A 9,605-nucleotide genomic window follows, 5' to 3' on the forward strand; every position below is an offset into this window, starting at 1 on the left:
GTGTGACAGACGCAAAAGGATCAATGGATCCTATTCCAACATGATCGAGAACCAACAGATGATTAGCCGTGCGGTGACATCGTGCGTAGAATATTTTCATTGAGAGGACGGGAAGTAGCCATTGACAACGGTGATGCCCAAGATAAAGCTTGCCATGGAAAGGAGTATGAATGATTGGAAGAAGGCAATAGGAAAGCAGAGGTTCAGGAGGAACAAAGCATCTTCATACGCTTATCTGAAATTCCTACCAATGAATTACATAAGTATCTCTATCTCTATCTTTATTTTATGTTTTATTTATCTTTAATTATCAATCCTCCATAACCATTTGAATCTGCCTGACTGAGATTTACAAGATGACAATAGCTTGCTTCAAGCCGACAGTCTCCGTGGGATCGACCCTTACTCACGTAAGGTATTACTTGGACGACCCAGTGCACTTGCTGGTTAGTTGTACGGAATTGTGACAAAGTGTGATTCACGTTTGAAAGTGCCAAGTCTTTGGCGCCATTGTTGATGATCACAATTTTGTGGACCAGTGTCCAATTGTGGCCTCTTGGATGCCACATTGTTGCTTCAATGTGGCCTCTAGGGAGTGGCATTGGAGGCGCCAAAATAGGGGAAGAATGGCATTGGAGATGCCACATTGTTGCATAATTTTGGCCTCCAGGGAGTGGCGTTGGAGACGCCAATTGGGTGAAGAAGGATGGTGTCTAAAACGCCACATTGAAGGTTCCTGGGAGTTGAATTGTTGTGGCGTTGGAGGCTCCAAGGGAATGGTGTCTAAGGCACCACAAATGAAGCTTCTTGGAGGTGCAACCATTGGCGTTGGAGGAGTTAAAAGAAGTGAAGTTGGAGATGCCAAGATGGTGCTTCCTAAAGGTGTATTCACATGGCGTGTAAGACGCCAATAATGTGGAGTCTGAGACACCATTCTTGTCTCACTTGTAACTTGCACCATTTGATTTGTTTATCCTAAAAAAATGGCTTCGCAAAACTCTATTCTTGATCCTCTAAAATGTTACTCTAAAAGTGTTGCTTGAGTGATTCTTCTATTAGTGTTTTTATTGCTTTTTTTCTATCATTTCTTACAAAAGTTATTAACTCAAAGCAATCAAAGTAGTATTAAAATTAAACACTAAAATACTTCATAATTGAGTATAATTAATTGACTTTCTATATAAAATAACATAGAAAAATAACTCATGATGCACGTGCATCACAACACCAAACTTAAACTTTGCTTGTCATCATGTAAATCAACTTTAAGGATTCAATCTTGACAACCCAGGGTGTGAAGATTAGCAATTCTTAATGTTCTTGGTTGGCGGTTTCACTATGCATGTATCAATCACAAAAGAATTCTAACTATTAAAGTTTCTATCTTGATTACTTTATGAAATCATTTCTAATATTTCCACCTTAAAGCAAATTCATTGCCTTTCTCTTTTCTTTCTTTATCTTAGCTTATTGGGTGCTTTACACCATGAGTTTAACTTTGACTCTAAATGTTTTATTTTTAAGTTGTACCACTTGATACATAAGAACCACAAGCATGTGATTAGAGGACTCTTTGATCCTTATATTTGTTTCTTTCTTTTCTTTCTAGTCATTGATACTCAGAGCCTTGAGCTTGAAGGAGTGCTTTACACTTTTGAGCCTAGCCTTAACTTTAAGTGTTTTGTTTTGAAGTTTTTCTTGATACATAAACACCACAAGTACTTGACTAATGGTTAGTCATTGGTACTTAGAGCCTTCAGCTTCTCTTTCTCTCCCCCTTCTTACTTAATCATTGATTGATGACTTTTGCTTCTTCAAGGTTCTAAACTATTTGTAAAGATTTCATAAAGCTCCTCTAGACTGAAACCTCAAACAACTAGGTTCAAATGTGTTGAGCTAAATAGTTATTTTAGCCTTCCAATACTCATATGATCATGGTAGTTTCTTCTTTATTTAATTCCTATTTGATTTCATTTATGTTCTTGATTCCTACTTGCAAGTTTCAATATAGTGGCACTGGCTATAATTGTTCTCTGATTATATTTGTCTTATACCGTTTGATGCTGATAATTGATTCTATTTTGAGATTGAGTTTTGATAGTGATTTGATTTAATTTAGGTCGGAGGCCATAATTCGATTTGATTATATGTTGAGTCGGAGGCCGTATTGGATTATGTTATAGGATATTAATTGAGTTTTGAAATTCTTATACTAAAGAAGTGAACTTTGAATTTTAGATAATTAATTGTTAATGATTTCAATAGATTCATGAGATGAGCGATAATCACTGTAGCTAAGATCAATTCTTTATTTTATACCTATCTTCTTATGACAATTCTTAAAAATCCTCTACTGAGAACTTGCGAGGACGATATTCTCACCCCATACAGATTTTTCTTTTTAGGACGGACGAAGAGTTTAAGTAGTTCTTTCTGTGCATCTGATTGTTGTATATTATTATATATACATATTGTAATTTTTTCTTGCCTTTATTATTATATCCTTGTTAGAGGGATAGGAGTACTATAAGTACATAATGGTAAAGGGGCACTCTTATGGACAAACGAAAAAAAATAAATTTAAGGTGAAATCAAAATAATATAATTCTAAAAATAATATATATGTTCATAATATTTGTAAGTTACTTGTATACGAAATTTGATATGTTTATATATACATATATATGAGGATTATGATTGATTTTGGTTATATATGCATGTTTGATTAAAATAAAAAAGTATTTCCGACTTTTCAAAGAAAACAATGATATGGTTTTGAGTTAAAAGCTTCTATCTTATTGTTAAATATGTGAGAGTTGTCATAACATTCCTTGCTATCAGAATGCCGCAACTGGAAGCGTGACATTCTGATAGTAAAGATGTTACCTCTATGCCTTTTTTTATCATTCTCCTTAAGTCTTTTACTCTCTTACGTCTTCTCTTCTCTTTCTACCTCTCTAAATTTCATCTTATGATTTTTTTTACTCATTATCATCTTTCATAGAGTTGAATTTTAACCCCAAATACTTCTTTGCATTCGGCCATCAAATATACATGAGACATATTCATCAAACATTCATATAAAGCATATATCTCACTTATTAGTGGGCAATTCATCACTCAACCATTATCACAAGCAAGCATAGGCATCAAAACATTAAAGAGTGATGGGAGCATAATTTCTAGATATATAATTATATAACTATTCCTAACTATTACCTCTCTTTCAATTTACTTCTTGAACTTCTTAATCACTAAGGATTCTCTAGAGAAAAGCAAAATATCAATTAATAAACTCCTAGGCCTTATGGCCAAAATTTCAAGGGAGAAGGAGGAGTAGTTTTTCACATTCTTAAACTTGAGTTGGTGGTGTCTTATATGTTCTCCTTGTGGCCTCTAGTAATGGCTTGCTAAAAAAGGAAAGGAAACAATATAAATCCTTATGAATGGTTCATAAAAACCAAGTTATATTATGAAGAGAGAAAGTAAGGAACTCTCTTCACTTACCTTGATGATTTTGGGGTGAAAAATAAAGAGGAGAGTAAGGGGAGTGATCTTGGCTTCTTGATTTCTTAAGAAATGATAGAATAGTCTAGGAATGACAAAGAAAATTGTATGAACAAGACTTTGATGATCTCTTTTTCTCTCTTCTTGGCTTCGGCCTCTCTCTTTTTCTTTTCTCTATTTTTTTTTCTCTTTTTCACTTAGTAACTGGTATTTAGTAATGATAAAAAGTGAGAATTTTGGTGAAAAAAGGAGCCTTATACATGTCGGAAGGCTTGGAGAGAAAAGGGTGTAATTTACTTTTTACTCTCTTTCTTAGTGATGATCTTATCTAGTTAATTATCTTACTTGGTGTCCAAGGTAAAAATTAAATGGTGAGAAAAATTAGAGAGAGAGAAAGATATAGCTAGTTATGGAAGAGAAGTGAGGAGGGTGAAAATGTGATATTTAGGAGATGTATCATATGTGTCAAAATTCATGTTTATCTTTACATTAATTTACCACATGGTAAATTAGTGAGTGATGAAAATTCACTAATAAGGGAGCATGAATGTAAATGTGTGGCTAAGGTTACTCCTTAGTAATTAATTACTAAGGTAATAATTTCTTAGCCACTTATTTAGTTATTTTTACTATATTTAGTAAAAATGGATATGTATACCGGTGTATGCATTGCTGGTATCATATTTTATCTCTGTTCTAAAATATTTCTAGAATATTTTGGAAAGGATAAATGGGTAAAAAAATACCCGTAAAAATATTTTCCTGGTTAAATTTTATTCTAGTAATCACCATTATTAATTACTAGCATTAAATACTATGATAGCATTTATTATCACTATTATTTATTATTTAATCTATTTTTTATCTGGGCTAATCTCGTAAAATCGAGGTGAACCGTGATTCTTAGATTTTGCAAATTTCAATCACAGAATACTCAAAAATAATTTTTTCTGCAAAACCAAGTTCTTACATAGTGGTAGTGGTCTAATAGAAAGTAGAGGTTGGAGGTGAATCAGAGTCATCTAATGAGAAAGATAGAATTGATGATAATGATACTGCTGATGATAGAGATCATGAGGATAATTTTGGTTTCGAAGTTGAAGATAAAAATGATGGTACAACTTCAAATATTTGGGACTTCAATGACCTACTAAATTAAGATAATAATGGACAAGTTACTGGTCATGATGCTGACGCTGGTGAAAAAATTGAAGTTGGAGAAATTTTCGAGGGTTAGAATTTAAGTGGCGTTAGAATTCAAGTCACTTACTCAACTTAAGGATGCTGTTAAAGATCATACATTGTTAGTTTGTAAAGAATGATAAAGTGAGGCATAGAATAGTTTGCAAAAAAAAAATAACAGTGTAAGTGGATGGCATTTGCATCCAAGGTTGGTGATTTTAATTGCTTTAGGCTAAAAATTTTGAAAGGAAAGTACATTTGTGAAAGAAACTGCAACACTAGGCTTACATCAAGCAGTTGGATCTCAATAAAGATTGTCACCAACATTAATAAGGGAGAGAAGATGAAGCTTGCAACCATTATTCAAATCATTTAAGACAAATACATGGTTGATATTTTGGTTATAAAGATTTATTGGGCAAGGAGGAAGACAAAGAAAGAAATACATAGGAAGGAAATTTTGTAATATGACAAGTTGAGAGATTATGAGAAATATTCTAGGATAGTACTCAATTTATAGTTGATAGGTATTCAATTACTCACCAGCCAATGTTTATGAGGATGTACATGTGCCTTAATGTTGTGAAGAAAGATTGCTTGGCTGGTTATAACCTATTAGAAGGGTAGAAGGTTGCCACTTGAAAGGTGATCATGGTCAACAACAACTAATTGATGTTGGGAGAGATCTGAATAATAATTATTTTCCAATTGTTGTTGTTGCAGCAGAGGTCAAGACCAAAGACAGCACCAGTTGATTTCTTGATTTTCTTTTGGATGACAATGATGGCGTCATTAGAAGAAAGTCAATCAATAAAAGGTGAGTATAAACTCCTTACTTGTAATGTTTAATTTTTCATTGGTTTATGTTATGTATTATGTAATGAAATATCCTTTAATTATTGCAGGGTTTGGTGCAAGTTTTTTAGGTGATGATGCCAGAGAGTATAGATTATGTTTGAGGTACTTATATGACAATTGAAAGAAGGCATATGGAGGTAGATCAGTTTTGAGGGACCTGATTCTATCAATTGCTAAAGCTACCTAAATGGATGAATGGAAAAGAAGGATGAACCAACTGAAGAAAACTTAGAAAGAATGCTATGATAAGTTGGTTGCCTTAGATCCAAAATTCTAATGCCTTTAGAGTTAGAGTTACTTTTTTATAGTGTATATTGTTGATCAATTGTGTAAGATTTATTGTAAATGTTGTGACTTTGTCACCAATATTTTGGTATTGGTATGACCACTAATTTATTCTTTTGTTATGTGATTGGACCACTTTTAATAGTCTCACGTTGGTGAAATTTTATTTTATGGTTATTTAAATGTATGGCACATTATAATGCATATAGCCATTTATTTTGTGTAAATTGCGAAGACATGGTTTTATTTTAATTATTATTTTTTTATTTTTTCTAAAGTGTGTTAAAGTTACGTTTTATTATTTTAGTCATCCGTGAACTTTGAAGAAAATATATTGAAAGCAATTACATCAAACAAAACAAAATTAATAGCAATTGGATTAAAATTAAATAATTTATTTGTCCTCTTACATTCAGATAACACCCTACACAGAAAAAATAGTCGTAAGTCATTCTACAGCACACTATAATTACTAAGAATACAAAGCACATAAACAACATATATTGCATCTTGCAATTTTTTTTCATATTGCTTGCCAATCTCTCAAGTTACTCTTTGTAACAACCCTGATTTTCGAGTACATGAGATCTTTTCTGAAAATACGGATTTCTCCGGAAGATCAGTAAAGGGAACACCTCTGCTATATCATCAAGTATCTCAATCCTCATTATCATTATGTCATCCTTAAGCTAGAACCTCCTTTGAGGCAAGCTCAATAATGCAATCGCAAAGAACCTAGTTTTTGAACCGTATCGGTTGGCAGTTTTGATTCTGATTTTCGTAAATAGTCTCTGTTTGACGAACAGGACTCGATTCATGAGAGGAGAGAGATAATAGTATAATATTATCATTATATTAGTATTAGAAAATGCTTGAATGATATTATAAGGTTACCTGGTCTATTTTTGTTAAAAACAGAAAATCGGTTTAACCGGGTTTACGGTTTACTGGTGCAACTTAGCACCAGCACTCTCTGATGAATTTAGCAATGCTAAGGCCTCATTATACATGTTATATTCTCATAATAAATATGTTACTAGTGTCATTTATGCTAGTAGCTCAGAAAATAATTTTTAGAGATGTTTTTACGAGTGTTCCGGTACACCTAGTTTTAGTAGTTGTACACCAGAGATATTTTAATATTATTTTAATCCACCTCCAAGCCAACCAATCACAACTCACCTTACACCCCCAAGACCTCCAAGGCTGTCTCATTTCATCATTTTGGCCGAAAATAACAAGAGAGAAAAGAGAGAAACTTTCATGAACACTTAATCTTCAAAGCTTGATTTCTTCTGAACTAAAACTCAAATCAAAACTCCGATTTCACCAAAATGATCCTCTCTTCTTCCTCTACATAACCATGTAACTTATCAAGGATGAAAATAAGGTGAGATGGCTGTCTCCCTCCCATTTTAATTCGGTTTTCAAGGAAAACCATGCAAAACATGTGTTTTCTTGATGTTCTTCCTTAGGAATCATGCTTAACTTGACTTGAGGGCCAAGAAACGTGAATTTCCAGCAAGTCTAAGGTGAGATATCTCTTCCTAACATACTGAGTGAGATTTGGTCAGTTGAGAGTTTTTGGATTTAAAGTTGTTCTTGATGTGATTTAGGAGGAAAAAGTGCTTAAGGACCACCTGAAAGTTTAACCGAATTAGGAGCAGCAAAACCAGGTAGGGATTGACAAATTTAATCTTGATTGATTGTGTTTGAGTTGTGTGATTATGATATGGTTTGGCTGTGCTTGAAATTGATTGTTTGTATGAGTAATTCTTGTTGAAATTTTGGTGAAAATTTGATGAAATTTGATGAAATTCAAGCTATGAATGTGTGTTCTTATGGCTGCTGGAAAACGAAACCCTAGAGCTTAAATTGAGGTTCAATTTTTGTTAAAATCATGTAGAAAAGATGGGGTTTTAGTGGCTGCTAATTTATTATGAATTATAGTAAAAATCGGTTGCTGAAAAGACTGAGAAACGGGTAAAAACAAAGAAAGAATCTGAAGAATTTATGAAGAACACGAAGAACACTTTGAGTGTGATGAAGAACAATGAAGAACAGGCCTTAGATCTTAGAAAGAGAAAGGAAGTAAATATTTTGGTGTTTGAGGGGTTATTTTGTAATTTCTAAAAGTTAGGGCGGTTAAAGTAGAAATATTAAAAGTTACGGGTGGTAAAAAGTAAATTTTTAAAGGTTAAAAGTTAAAAAGGGGTAATTTTCGAAAAATTAATGATAAAATAATAAATAATAATAAAATATTAAATAATAATATTTAATTAAAAATAATATTTTAATAAAAATAATAAAATAATACGGAAAAGGCAGTTTTCTGTAAAAGCTTTAGAAAGACAACTTTAAGCGCAGAATCTCATAATTACCTTCATAAAACACTTAGGGAGTGGTAAGAACATATTAGTGAGGCAAAGATAAATGAAAGATAAAAAGTTAAAGAAAAGATAAAAAAAACCAAAGAAAAGTCTGTAAAGTTTTAATGACAGAAAAACAGACAAAGACTAATGAACGAACTAGGGCAACATAGTTAGTCCTGGAATTGCGAATAGGGTTAGGTATTATATGAAAAGTTAAACTGTTTCAGTATAGACTTAATGAACCTATACTTGGGACAGACTAACTATTCATACCGAAATTTACATAAGCTTTAAATACATACGTTAAACAGAGAAATCAGAACAGAGTAAAGAAACACAGAGAACAGAGTAACCAGAGCAGAATAAAGGGATACAGAGAAAAGAGTAACCAGAGCAAAGTAAAAAGACAAAGAGAAAAGAGTAATGTGATAAAGAGAAATGGTTTGAGTTACGATGTTGTAAAAGTAAAAGCTGTAAAGTTTGTATAGCATGATTGAACAGAGAAAGAAAGAGGTACTGCATAAGAATGTGAAAGTGATGATGATAATGAGAATGATTATGTGATGATCTGCTGCGTGAAGGCAGTCAGATAGATGGTGGTACGACCACTGAGAGTGCTTTCCTGGGATACTTAGCTATAATGCTATTCTGTAAGTCAGAGGACTCTTACAGAGGTATCGAGAACACACGACTAGCATATACTCCTGTAAGTCAAAGGACTCTTACAGTGAGAGTGTGTGTATGCTCTTGTAAGTCAAAGGACTCTTACAGAGAGTGTGTTGGGCAGATATAAGTTAACTAGCTCCGCCATGCAAGTCAAAGGACTCTTGCAGTGGTTTGCCTCACAAGTCAAAGGACTCTTGCGAGAGACATTGCCAACAGGAAAGCCTTACCTGGTCAGAGGACTCCGGGTAACGTCGGAAGCGGGTATGTAACCGACAAATGAGCTCATTACCTGCACTAGGGCTAGACATGCATCATACTTGGTTGCGCATTTCCTTTGTTATGTTTGTGGTATGAATGTGTGCTTTCCTTGTTTGTATTCCATTCTCTGTGCTTGTGATATTTTCTTGTATTCTTCTGTTTGTGTTCTGCTATCTGTTTTCTCTATCTTCTCTACTTATCTGTGTTTTCTAATTACTGCTTCCTTGTATTCTTCTAATAGTCTGCTAAACAACATAGAATTAATGAACGTAACTAATAACCCCGGCCCTACTAAGAACTCCCCAGTTCTTACCCCTTCTCTCTCCCTTCCCCCTTCAGATGGAAGTAAGAGTACCTTACCATAGTTCGCTGATGACCGTTCGCAAGAAGAGGATTCTGCTCTAGATAGTCTTCTGAGTCTAGGGTGAATATCGTTCTCTGATTATATGTATATACTGTGAGACCAGCCAACGTCTG

Source organism: Arachis ipaensis, chromosome B8 (genome assembly GCF_059453495.1).
Source record: "Arachis ipaensis isolate K30076 ecotype BB chromosome B8, ASM5945349v1, whole genome shotgun sequence".
In the NCBI taxonomy this organism is placed as follows: Eukaryota; Viridiplantae; Streptophyta; class Magnoliopsida; order Fabales; family Fabaceae; genus Arachis; species Arachis ipaensis.